This window comes from Lampris incognitus, chromosome 10 (assembly GCF_029633865.1).
Source record: "Lampris incognitus isolate fLamInc1 chromosome 10, fLamInc1.hap2, whole genome shotgun sequence".
Classification (NCBI taxonomy): domain Eukaryota; kingdom Metazoa; phylum Chordata; class Actinopteri; order Lampriformes; family Lampridae; genus Lampris; species Lampris incognitus.
This window is the reverse complement of record NC_079220.1, coordinates 60,098,567-60,111,837: the sequence shown is the minus strand read 5'-3', so window position 1 is coordinate 60,111,837 and position 13,271 is coordinate 60,098,567. Positions and strand designations below refer to the sequence as shown.

General features: G+C 41.7%; 4 non-coding genes and 1 pseudogene across 4 annotated transcripts; all 5 read right to left on the bottom strand.

The window, feature by feature from the left end:
* Positions 1–560: 560 nt before the first annotated feature.
* On the bottom strand, positions 561–776 carry LOC130120194 (small nucleolar RNA U3). The gene has a single exon (XR_008810918.1). It is a non-coding gene; the product is annotated as a small nucleolar RNA U3 (small nucleolar RNA).
* Positions 777–3,302: 2,526 nt separating this feature from the next.
* LOC130120222 (small nucleolar RNA U3) lies at positions 3,303–3,476 on the bottom strand (annotated as a pseudogene).
* Positions 3,477–4,499: 1,023 nt separating this feature from the next.
* On the bottom strand, positions 4,500–4,722 carry LOC130120192 (small nucleolar RNA U3). Its single transcript, XR_008810916.1, has one exon. It is a non-coding gene; the product is annotated as a small nucleolar RNA U3 (small nucleolar RNA).
* A 3,066-nt stretch (positions 4,723–7,788) lies between these two features.
* LOC130120198 (small nucleolar RNA U3) lies at positions 7,789–7,997 on the bottom strand. The gene has a single exon (XR_008810920.1). It is a non-coding gene; the product is annotated as a small nucleolar RNA U3 (small nucleolar RNA).
* A 4,108-nt stretch (positions 7,998–12,105) lies between these two features.
* LOC130120183 (small nucleolar RNA U3) lies at positions 12,106–12,317 on the bottom strand. Its single transcript, XR_008810905.1, has one exon. It is a non-coding gene; the product is annotated as a small nucleolar RNA U3 (small nucleolar RNA).
* Between the last annotated feature and the right edge of the window lie 954 nt (positions 12,318–13,271).

The window sequence follows — 13,271 nt, the reverse complement described above, 5'->3', positions numbered from 1 at the left end:
CTGATGGAAAGTACAGAGCTTCGGATAAAAATCAACATAAGGCTCTTTCAACACGTAAGGGTAGCGTTTGTGTTAAAGGTTGTACCTGCTCAGGCAGAAAATCCCACAGCAACAGAGATTAACTCTTAGTTAGCCACACCAACCATGACAATGACATTTTTGATGTAAAATACTAGGCTTCTCCGAGTGAAAGGTAACGGTTAGAGAATTGATGCCAGAGCCAACATATGTCAACCAGGCGCCTCAACAATGCCCAAATACTGGCTTACAGATACCCCCAGGTTTAGGGTTACGAATTTGGAGAGACTTTGATCGATTGACTATAGGATCTATTTGGAGGTCGTTTATTTTTTACACTTGATCCCCCATTGTCTTCCCTCTTGATTAGTTTATCCCGTTTTAAACTTGAAAAGTTGTTGGTGGGGTTTGCAGCAATACAAGTCGGTTTCTTTTATTGAATTGCACTTCTACAATTGTCATGTTTTTAGGGTTAGGACTAAGTTTTAGGGGTAGGTTTAGATAAAGTTGATGAATTTCTACATCTTTGCCCCTCCTTTTTAACCACACCGAACATGCTCCTTCCTCTTGATAACTCCATAAAAGCAACACTGATCGGTCACCAAAAGCACAGAGTGAGTGATTAAACCACTTCTCTGTACCTGCTTCGCGGTCAGGGAGAAGCACCCCAGGCTCTTCATGGTGAGTGACGGGACTCGCACTTTAGAAAAACATTTCTCAAGATAAAAACTAAAGAAATTATTCCCGAAATTACTGTTGGGTTTTGATAAACTGTGCATGGCTCTATCTTTCGGTTACGGTAAGAGTTTTATCTGCTCTGGCAGACAATCCTACAGACAATACCACAGCAATAGAGACCAACTCGTCGCAGTAGCCAAGCTAACCACGGCAAGGGTATTTCTGATGGAAAGTAGAGAGCTTCTCAGAGTAAAAGCTTTGCATAAAATTAACGGACAGCGCTTTCTACATGTTTCGCTTGAGGTAGGATTTGGGTTAGGTTAAGGGTTTTATCTGCTCAGCCACACAATCCCAAAGAAAATACCACAGCAACAGAGACTAACTCTTCATAGTAGCCAAACTAACCACAGCAAAGTCATTTCTGATGGAAAGTACCAAGCTTCTCGGGGTGATAGTTCCGGATGAAATTAACAGATGACTCTTTCTACATGTTTCACGTACGAGTAAGGGTTTTATCTGCTCAGCCAGATAATCCCAAAGAAATACCACAGCAACAGACAGTCTTGGTGGTAGCCAAGCCAACCAAGGCAATGGCATTTCTGATGGAGAGTAGCAAGCTTCTCGAAGCGATAGTTTTGGGTAAAGTAAACGGATGGCTCTTTCTACATGTTTCGGTTGGTTTAGGGTAAGTGTTTTACCTGCTCAGGCAGACAATCCCACACAGAATAACAAAGCAACAGAGACTAACAGTTCACGGTAGCCAAGCTAAACACAGCAATGAAAATTCTGAAGTACCGACTTTCTCGTACTCAAAATTTTGGATCAAACTAACTGACTTTCTTCATGTTTTGGTTGAGGTAGGGTTTGGGATTGGTTAAGGGTTTTATGTGCTCAGGCAAACAATCTCACAGCAACAGAGACTAACCCTTCGCAGTAGCAAAGCTCACCATGGCAATGGCATTTCGGATGGAAAGTACCCAGCTTCTCGGAGTGACAGTTTTGGATCTTATTGACGTATGCTCTTGCTACAATGTTCTGATTAGGTTAGCGCAAGTGTTTTACCTACTCAGACAGACAATCCCACAGCAACAGAGACTAACTTTGTCGTAGCTAAGCTAACCACAGCAATGGCACTGCTCTTTTCAAGTACCGGGTTTGAGTGACAGCTTCGGAAAAAAAATTTCATGGAGGCTGTTTCTACATGTTTCACTTAGGGTAAGGGTTTTATCAGCTCAGGCAGACAATCGCACAGAGAATACCACAGCAACAGAGACTAACTCTTCGTAGTACCCAAGCTAACTACGGCAACCCTGATGGAAAGTACCAAGCTTCTTGGAGTGAAAGTTTTGGATAATATTAATGGACGGCTCTTTCTAAATGTTTCATTTATAGTAAGGGTTTTATCTGTTCAGACGGACAATCCCGCAGAAATACAACAACAAGAGAGACTAACTCTTTGTGGTAGCCAAGCAAACCAGGGCAATGGGATTACTGAAGTACCAAGATTCTCGGAGTGAAAGTTTTGGATTAAATTACTGGACAGCTCTTTATACATGTTTCGCGTAGTGTAAGGGTTTTATCAGCTCAGGCAGACAATCACCCAGAGAACACCACAGCAACAGAGTAACTCTTCGTAGTAGCCAAGCCAACTACGGCAATGGCAGTACTGATGGAAAGTACCAAGCTTCTCGGAGTGAAAATTTTGGGTAAAATTAATGGACGGCTCTTTCTACATGTTTCGCCTAGCGTTTTATCAGCTCAGGCAGTCAATCGCACAGAGAACACCACAGCAACAGAGACTAACTCTTCATAGTAGCCAAGCTAACTACAGCAATGGCATTTCTGATGGAAAGTACCAAGCTTCTTAGAGTGAAAGTCTTGGATAAAATGGGCGGCTCTATGTTTCGCTTAGTGTAAGGGTTTTATCAGCTCAGACAGACAATCGCACAGAGAATACCACAGCAATAGAGACTAACTCCTCACAGTAGCCAAGCCAACCACGCCAATTGCATTCCTGAAGTAAAGAACCAAGCTTCTCGTAGTAAAAGTTTTGGATAAAATCAATGGATGGTCCTTGCTACATGTTTCGGTTGACGTAGTGTTTGAGTTTAGGGTCAAGTTTTTCTGCTCAGGCGGACAGTGCCCAACCGCTGGCTTAGCGATACCCCAATATGAGAGTTATGGAGAGATTGATGGGTTCAATTTGGATGTTTTTTGTTCTTTACAACTGATCTGCCACTGTCCTGTATTTTGATTAGTTTATCCCGTGTTAAACTTGAAAAATTGCTGGTGAGGTTTGGAGCATTATAAATGATTTTTTTTTAAATTGAAGTTCTTTGCTATGGCAGTTTGTTTTTAGAGTTATGTTTCAATAAAATTGATAGATTTCTCCATTTTACCAATCAGAGGATGCATCTTGCCTCAAAAGCACACAGCTTGATATTATCCGCCGTTTATCCTGTTTTAAACTTGAAAAGTTGTTGGTGGGGTTTGGAGCATTTTAAATGATATTTTTTTAATTGAAGTCCACTGCTATTGCAGTTTAATGTTTTTAGGGTTAGGTTTAAAATAAAAGTAATTGATGGCTTTCTCAATTTTTTTCTTTTACCACTCAGAGCACACTCTGCCTCAAAAGCACAGAGCTTGTAATCAAATCACTTCGCTGTACCTGCTTCATGCTCAGGAAGAAGCACCGCAGCTCATCATCATGGGTGGCGGACTCACACTTAAACATTTTTTAAGCTAAGAACGACAGAAATGACCGCTGAAAATGTAGTCTTCTGAATCTTTTGGTTAGGATTAGGTTTGCATAATTTGATGGAAATGGCATTTCTGATGGAAAGTACCGAGCTTCTCGAAATAAAAGTTTTGGATAAAATTAATGGATGTCTTTTTCTACATCTTTTGGCCAGGGTTGGCGTAGGGTTACAGTGAGGGTTTTTCCTACTCAAAAGTACTTCCACAGAGAATACCACAGCAACAGACACTGTCTGCCTGAGCAGATAAAACTCTTACACTAAACCTATCCCAACCCTTACAGAAAGATGTAGAATGAGCCATCCGTTAATTATATCCAAACCTCAAGCTCCGTGACAGTATTTTCCGTCAAATACCATTGCCGTGGTTAGCTTGACTTCTGCCAAGAATTAATCCCACAAAGAATACCATAGCAACAGAGACTGTCTTGGCGGTTGCCAAGCTAACCATTGCAATGGCATTTCTGATGGAAAGTACAGAGCTTCTCGGTGTGAAAGGTTTGGATAAAAATCAACATACGGCTCTTTCAACACGCAAGGGTAGGGTTTGTGTTAAGGTAAAGGTTTTACCTGCTCAGGCAGAAAATCCCACAGCAACAGAGATTAACTCTTCATGTTAGCCACGCCAACCATGGCAATGGCATTTTTGATGGGAAATACTAGGCTTCTCTGAGTGAAAGGTAAGGGTTAGAGAATTGAATGCCAGAGCCAACATATGTCAACCAGGCGCCTCAACAATGCCCAAATACTGGCTTACAGATACCCCCAGGTTTAGGGTTACGAATTTGGAGAGAGTTTGATGGATTGGGTATAGGATCTATTTGGAGGTTGTTTATTCTTTACACTTGATCCCCCATTGTCTTCCCTCTTGATTAGTTTATCCCGTTTTAAACTTGAAAAGTTGTTGGTGGGGTTTGCAGCAATACAAGTGGGTTTCTTTTATTGAATTGCACTTCCACAACTGTCATGTTTTTAGGGTTAGGACTAAGTTTTAGGGGTAGGTTTAGATAAAATTGATGAATTTCTACATTTTTGCCCCTCCTTTTTACCACACCAAACATGCTCCTTCCTCTTGATAACTCCATAAAAAGCAACACTGAACGGTCACCAAAAGCACATAGCGAGTGATTAAACCACTTCTCTGTATCTGCTTCGCGGTCAGGGAGAAGCACCCCAGGCTCATCATGGTGGGTGGCGGGACTCGCACTTTAGAAAAACATTTCTCAAGATAAAAACTAAAGAAATTATCCCCGAAATTAGTATTAGGCTTTGATAAACTCAATGGATGGCTCTATATCTTTCGGTTACGGTTGGGGTAAGAGTTTTATCTGCTCTGGCAGACAATCCTACAGACAATACCACAGCAATAGAGACCAACTCATCGCGGTAGCCAAGCCAACCACGGCAATGGTATTTCTGATGGAAAGTAGAGAGCTTATCAGAATAAAAGCTTCGCATAAAATTAACAGACAGCGCTTTCTACATGTTTCGCTTGAGGTAGGATTTGAGTTAAGGTAAGGGTTTTATCTGCTCAGCCACACAATCGCAAAGAAAATACCACAGCAACAGAGACTAACTCTTCATAGTGGCCAAACTAACCACAGCGAAGTCATTTCTGATGTTAAGTACCGAGCTTCTCGGAGTGATAGTTCCGGATGAAATTAACAGACGACTCTTTCTACGTGTTTCACGTAAGAGTAAGGGTTTTATCTGCTCAGCCAGATAATCCCAAAGAAATACCGCAGCAACAGACAGTCTTGGTGGTAGCCAAGCCAACCATGGCAATGGCATTTCTGATGGAGAGTAGCAAGCTTCTCGCAGCGATAGTTTTGGGTAAAATAAACGGATGGCTCTTTCTACATGTTTCGGTTGGTTTAGGGTAAGTGTTTTACCTGCTCAGGCAGACAATCCCACACAGAATAGCAAAGCAACAGAGACTAACACTTGACGGTAGCCAAGCTAAACACAGCAATGAAAATTCTGAAATAAAGTACCGACTTTCTCGTACTCAAAATTTTGGATCAAACTAACCGACCTTCTTCATGTTTTGGTTGAGGTAGGATTTGGTTAAGGGTTTTATGTGCCCAGGCAAACAATCTCACAGCAACTGAGACTAACCCTTTGCAGTAGCAAAGCTCACCACGGCAATGGCATTTCTGATGGAAAGTACCCAGCTTCTCGGAGTGACAGTTTTGGATCTTATTGACGTATGCTCTTGCTACAATGTTCCGATTAGGTTAGCGCAAGTGTTTTACCTGCTCAGACAGACAATCCCAGAGCTACAGAGACTAACTTCGTCGTAGCCAAGCTAACCACAGCAATGGCACTGCTCTTTTCAAGTACCGGGTTTGAGTGACAGCTTCGGAAAAAAAATTTCACGGAGGCTGTTTCTACATGTTTCACTTAGGGTAAGGGTTTTATCAGCTCAGGCAGACAATCGCACAGAGAATGCCACAGCAACAGAGACTAACTCTTCGTAGTAGCCAACTACGGCAATAGCATTCCTGATGGAAAGTACCAAGCTTCTTGGAGTGAAAGTTTTGGATAATATTAATGGACGGCTCTTTCTAAATGTTTCATTTATAGTAAGGGTTTTATCTGTTCAGACAGACAATCCCGCAGAAATACAACAGCAAGAGAGACTAACTCTTTGTGGTAGCCAAGCAAACCAGGGCAATGGCATTACTGAAGGTAAGTACCAAGCTTCTCGGAGTGAAAGTTTTGGATAAAATTACTGGACAGCTCTTTCTACATGTTTCGCTTAGTGTAAGGGTTTTATCAGCTCAGGCAGACAGTCACACAGAGAACACCACAACAACAGAGTCTAACTCTTCGTAGTAGCCAAACTAACTACTTAAATGGCAGTACTGATGGAAAGTACCAAGCTTCTCGGAGTGAAAATTTTGGGTAAAATTAATGGACGCCTCTTTCTAAATGTTTCATTTATGGTAAGGGTTTTATCTGTTCAGTCGGACAATCCCGCAGAAATACAATAGCAACAGAGACTAACTCTTCGTGGTAGCAAAGCTAACTACGGCAATGGCATTCCTGATGAAAAGTATCAAGTTTCTTGCAGTGAAACTTGTGGATAAAGTTAATGAACGGCTATTCCACATATTTCACTTATAGTAAGGGTTTTATCTGTTCAGTCGGAAAATCCCGCAGAAACACAATAGCAACAGAGACTGTCTGCCTAAGCAGATAAAACCCTTATGCTAAACCTATCCCAACCCTTACAAAAAGATGTAGAAAGAGCCAGCCGCTAATTATATCTGAACCAAAAGCTCCGAAACACCAGATATACCATTGCCGTGGTTAGCTTAGCTCCTGCTAAGAATTAATCCCACAAATAATACCATAGCAACAGACACTGTCTTGGAGGTTGCCAAGCTAACAATAACATTTCTGATGGAAAGTACAGAGCTTCTCGGTATGCAAGATTTGGATAAAACTAACAGACGGCTCTTTCAACACGTTTGGGTTGGGGTTTGTATTAGGGTAAAGGTTTTATCTGCTCAGGCAGCAAATCCAACAGAAAACCCCACATTAACAGAGACCAACTCTTCGCGGTAGCCAAGCTAACCACGGCAACAGCATTTCTGATGGAAAGTATCAAGCTTCTCGGAGTGAAAGTCTTGGATAAAATTAATGGACGGCCCTTTCTATATGTTTCTCTTAGTGTAAGAGTTTTATCAGCTCAGGCAGACAATCGCACAGAGAATACCACAGCCACAGAGACTAACTCTTCGCAGTAGCCAAGCTAACCACGGCAATGGCATTTCTGATGGAAAATACCAAGTTTCTCGGAGTGAAAGTCTTGGATAAAATTAATGGACGGCTCTTTCTATAAGTTTCGCTCAGTGTAAGGGTTTTATCAGCTCAGGCAGACAATCGCACAGAGAATACCACAGCAACAGAGACCAACTCTTCGCAGTAGCCAAGCTAACCACGGCAAGGGCATTTCAGATTGAAAATACTAGGTTAATTTTATGGTTAGGGTTGAATGCCAGAGCCAACACATGTCAACTGAGCACCTCCGCCAATGCCCAAGTGCTGGATTAGAAATACCCCAAGGATTAGGGTTAGGGATAGAGTTTGATTGGTTAAGTCTAGGGGCAATTTGGGTGTTTAGTCGTTACAACTGATCTCCCATTGTCTTATATATTGATTACTTTGTCCCGTTTTAAACTTGAAAAGTGTTGGTGGGGTTTGAAACAATACAAGTGTTTTTTGTTTGTTTTTTTAAATTGAACTTTTCTGCAATTGCAATTTAATGTTTTAAGAGTTAAGACTAAGGTTTAGGTTTAGATCAAATTGATGAATTTCTGCACTTTTTACCACTCAGAACATGCCCCTTCTCTTGATGCTCCCATGAAAGAAACATTGAACATCATCTAAAGCACAGAGCTTGTGATTAAACCACTGCTCTGTACCCGCTTACTGCTCAGGAAGCAGCACCCCAGCTCATCGTCGTGGGAGGCGGGACTCACTTTAGAAAAACATTTCTCACGATAAAACTAAACTTAACCCCCAAAGTAGGATTAGGTTTGGCTAAACGTAACGGATGACTATGTTTTTCGATTAGGGTTGGGCCAAGGTTTCATCTGCTCTGGCACACAATCCTACAGAGAATACCATAGCAAGACACCAACTCGTCGCAGTAGCCAAGCTAACCACGGCAATGGTATTTCTGATGGAAAGTACTGAGCTTTTCAGAGTAAAAGATTTGCATAAAATGAACAAAGAGCTTTCTACATGTTTCACTGGAGATAAGGTTTGGGCTTATCTGCTCAGTCAGACAATCCCACAAAAAAAATACAACAGACAATAACTCTTAGCAGTAGCCAAGCTATCCATGACAAAATCAGTTCTGATGGAAAATACTGAGCTTTTCCAACTGAAAGGTTTGGATAAAATTAACAGATTGCTCTTTCTATATCTTTCGTTTAGGGATGAGTTAGGCTAAGAGTTTTGTCTGCTCAGGCAAACAATACAACAGACAATACCACATCAACTACCTCTTCGCAGTAGCATTTCTGAACATGGAGTGATAGTTTCAGATAAAATTAACGGATTGCTCTGTCTAGATGTTTCGGTTGGGATAGGGTTTTAGCTGCTAAGGCAGAAAATCTTAGAGAATACCAATGCAACAGAGAATAACTTCGATAGACAAGCTAACCACAGTAATGGCATTTCAGATGGAATGTACCGAGCTGCTCGGAATAAAATCTTTGGATAAAATCAAGGGTTGGGTCGTTCCACATCTTTTGGTTAGAGTAGAGTTACGGTTATGGTTTTATCTGCTCAGGCAGACAATCCCACAGAAAATACCACGGCAACAGAGACTAACTCTTTATAGTAGCCAAACTAACCACAGCAAAGTCATTTCTGATGGAAAGTACCGAGCTTCTCGGAGTGATAGTTCCGGATGAAATTAACAGATGACTCTTTCTACATGTTTCACTTAAGAGTAAGGGTTTTATCTGCTCAGCCAGATAATCCCATAGAAATACCACAGCAATAGACAGTCTTGGTGGTAGCCAAGCCAACCATAGCAATGGCATTTCTGATGGACAGCAGCGAGCTTGTCGCAGCAATAGTTTTGGGCAAAATAAACGGATGGTTCTTTCTACACGTTTCATTTGGGTTGGGGTAAGAGTTTTACCTGCTCAGGCGGACAATCCCTCAGCGACAGAGACTAACTCTTCATAGTAGCCAACCTAACCACAGCAAAGTCATTTCTGATGGAAAGTACCGAGCTTCTCGGAGTGATAGTTCCGGATGAAAGTAACAGATGACTCTTTCTACATGTTTCACTTAAGAGTAAGGGTTTTATCTGCTCAGCCAGATAATCCCATAGAAATACCACAGCAATAGACTGTCTTGGTGGTAGCCAAGCCAACCATAGCAATGGCACTTCTGATGGACAGCAGCGAGCTTGTCGCAGCAATAGTTTTGGGTAAAATAAACGGATGGTTCTTTCTACATGTTTCAGTTGGGTTGGGGTAAGAGTTTTACCTGCTCAGGCGGACAAACCCTCAGCGACAGAGACTAACTCTTCATAGTAGCCAAGCTAACTACAGCAATGGCATTTCTGATGGAAAGTACCAAGCTTCTCGGAGTGAAAGTCTTGGATAAAATTAATGGACGTTTCTTTCTATATGTTTCGTTTAGTGCAAGGGTTTTATCAGCTCAGGCAGACAATTGCACAAAGAATACCACAGCAACAGAGACCAACTCTTCGTAGTAGCCAAGCTAGCCACGGCAATGGCATTTCTGATGGAAAGTACCAAGCTTCTCGGAGTGAAAGTTTTGGATAAAATTAATGGACAGCTCTTTCTACATGTTTCGCTTAGCGTTGTATCAGCTCAGGCAGTCAATCGCACAGAGAACACCACAGCAACAGAGACTAACTCTTCGTAGTAGCCAAGCCAACTACGGCAATGGCATTCCTGATGGAAAGTACCAAGCTTCTCGGTGTGAAAGTTTTGGATAACATTACTGGACGCCTCTTGCTACAAATTTCGCTTAAGATCAGGGTTTTATCTGTTCAGGCGGACAATCCCACAAAAATACAACACCAACAGAGAATAACTCTTCGTGGTAGCCAAGCTAATCACGTCAATGGCATTTTTGATGGAAAGTACCGAGCTTCTTGGAGGGAAAGATTTGGGTAAAATTAATGCACGGCTTTTCTACATATTTCGCTTTGTCTAAGAGTTTTATCCATTGAGGCAGACAATCCCTCAGAAATACAACAGAAACAGAGACCAACTCTTTGTGGTAGCCAAGCTAACCACGGCAATGGAATTTCTGAAGCAAAGAACCGAGCTTCTTGGAATGAATGTTTTGGATAAAATTAACGGACGGCTCTTCCTACATGTTTTGGTTGGGTTAGGGTAAGTGTGTTACCCGTTTAAGCAAACAATCGCAGACATACAACACCAACAGAGACTAACTCTTCGTGGTAGCCAAGCTAACCATGGCAATGGCATTTCTGATGCAAAGTACCAAGCTTCTTGGAGGGAAAGATTAGGGTAAAATTAATGCACGGCTTTTCTACATATTTCGCTTAGTGTAAGGGTTTTATCCGTTTAGGCGGACAATCCCTCAGAAATACAACAGAAACAGACACCAACTCTTCGTGGTAGCCAAGCTAACCACGGCAATGGAATTTCTGAAGCAAAGAACCGAGCTTCTTGGAGTGAATGTTTTTGGATAAAATTAACGGACAGCTCTTCCTACATGCTTTGGTTGGGTTAGGGTAAGTGCGTTACCTGTTTAAGCAGACAATCGCAGAAATACAACAGCAACAGAAACTAACCCTTCATTGTAGCCAAGCTAACTACGAAAATGGAATTTCTGATGGAAAGTACCAAGCTACTCATAGCAAAAGTTTTGGATAAAATTACTGGACGGCTTTTTCTATATATTTCGCTTAGTTGTAAGGGCACTATCTGCTCAGGCAGACAATCGAACAGAGAATACCACAGCAACAGAGACTAACTCTTCACAGTAGCGAAGCTACCCATGGCAATGGCATTTCTGAAGGAAAGAACCGGGCTTCTCGGACTGAAAATTTTGGATGAAATTAACAGAGTGCTTTCTAAATGTTTAGCTTAGAGTAAGGGTTTTATCTGTTTAGGCGGACAATCCCTCAAACAATAGCGACAGAGACTAACTCTTCGTGGTAGCAAAGGTAACCACGGCAATGACATTTTTGAAGAAAAAACCGAGCATCTTGGAGTGAAAGTTTTGGACAAAATTAACGGATGGCTCTTCCTACATGTTTTGGTTGGGTTAGGTTAAGTGTGTTACCTGTTTTAGCAGATAATCGCACAGAGAATACCATAGCAACAGAGACCAACTCTTACTTGTAGCCAAGCTAACCACGGCAATGGCATTTATGATGGAAAATAGAGGTACTCGTAAAAATTTTGAATAAAAATACTGAACGGCTCTTTCAACATATTTCAGTTAGTATAAGGATTTTAGCAGCTCAGGCAGACAATCGCACAGAGAATACCACAGCAACAGAGACCAACTCTTCGCAGTAGCCAAGCTAACCACGGCAATGGCATTTCTGATGGAAAGTACCAAGCTTCTCGGAGTGAAAGTTTTGGATAAAATTAATGGACGGCTCTTTCTACATGTTTCGCTTACCGTTACAGTTTTATCAGCTCAGGCAGTCAATCGCACAGAGAATACCACAGCAACAGAGACCAACTCTTCGCAGTAGCCAAGCTAACCACGGCAAGGGCATTTCAGATTGAAAATACTAGGTTAACTTTATGGTTAGGGTTGAATGCCAGAGCCAACACATGTCAACTGAGCACCTCCGCCAATGCCCAAGTGCTGGATTAGAAATACCCCAAGGATTAGGGTTAGGGATAGAGTTTGATTGGTTAAGTCTAGGGGAAATTTGGGTGTTTAGTCGTTACAACTGATCTCCCATTGTCTTACATCTTGATTACTTTATCCCGTTTTAAACTTGAAAAGTTGTTGGTGGGGTTTGAACCAATACAAGTGTTTTTTGTTTGTTTTGTTTTTTTTAAATTGAACTTTTCTGCAATTGCAATTTAATGTTTTAAGAGTTAAAACTAAGGTTTAGGGTTAGATCAAATTGATGAATTTCTGCACTTTTGTCCTTTTTACCACTCAGAACATGCTCCTTCTCTTGATGCTCCCATGAAAGGAACATTGAACATCATCTAAAGCACAGAGCTTGTGATTAAACCACTTCTCTGTACCCGCTTAGCGCTCAGGAAGAAGCACCCCAGCTCATCATCGTGGGTGGCGGAACTCACTTTAGAAAAACATTTCTCACGATAAAACTAAAGAACTTATCCCCGAAAATAGGATTAGGTTTGGCGGAACGTAACGGATGGCTCGATATCTTTCGATTAGGGTTGGGGCAAGGGTTTCATCTGCTTTGGCACACAATCCTACAGAGAATACCACAGCAAGACATCAACTCGTCGCAGTAGCCAAGCTAACCACGGCAATGGTATTTCTGATGGAAAGTACTGAGCTTTTCAGAATAAAAGTTTTGCATAAAATGAACATAGAGCTTTCTACATGTTTCACTTGAGATAAGGTTTGGGTTAGGGCTTATCTGCTCAGGCAGACAATCCCACAAAAAAAATATCACAACAGCTTCTGCTACCAAGCTTCTCGGAGTGAAAGTTTTAGATAAAATTACTGGACAGCTCTTTCTATGTTTCGCTTAGGGTAAGGGTTTTATCAGCTCAGGCAGACAATCGCACAGCAACAGAGACGAACTCTTCGCAGTAGCCAAGCTAACCACGGCAATAGCATTTCTGATGGAAAGTAACAAGCTTCTCAGAGTGAAAGTCTTGGATAAAATTAAGGGACGGCCCGTTCTATGTTTCGCTTAGTGTAAGGGTTTTATCAGCTCAGGCAGACAATCGCACAGCAACAGAGACTAACTCTTCGCAGTAGCCAAGCTAACCACGGCAATGGCATTTCTGATGGAAAGTAACAAGCTTCTCGGAGTGAAAGTCTTGGATAACATTAATGGAAGAATCATTCTATATGTTTCGCTTAGTGTAAGGGTTTTATCAGCTCAGGCAGACAATCGCACAGAGAATACCACAGCAACAGAGACGAACTCTTCGCAGTAGCCAAGCTAACCACGGCAATGGCATTTCTGATGGAAAGTTCCAAGCTTCTCAGAGTGAAAGTCTTGGATAAAATTAAGGGACGGCTTTCTATGTTTCACTTAGTGTAAGGGTTTTATCAGCTCAGGCAGACAATCGCACAGAGAATACCACAGCAACAGAGACTAACTCTCCGCAG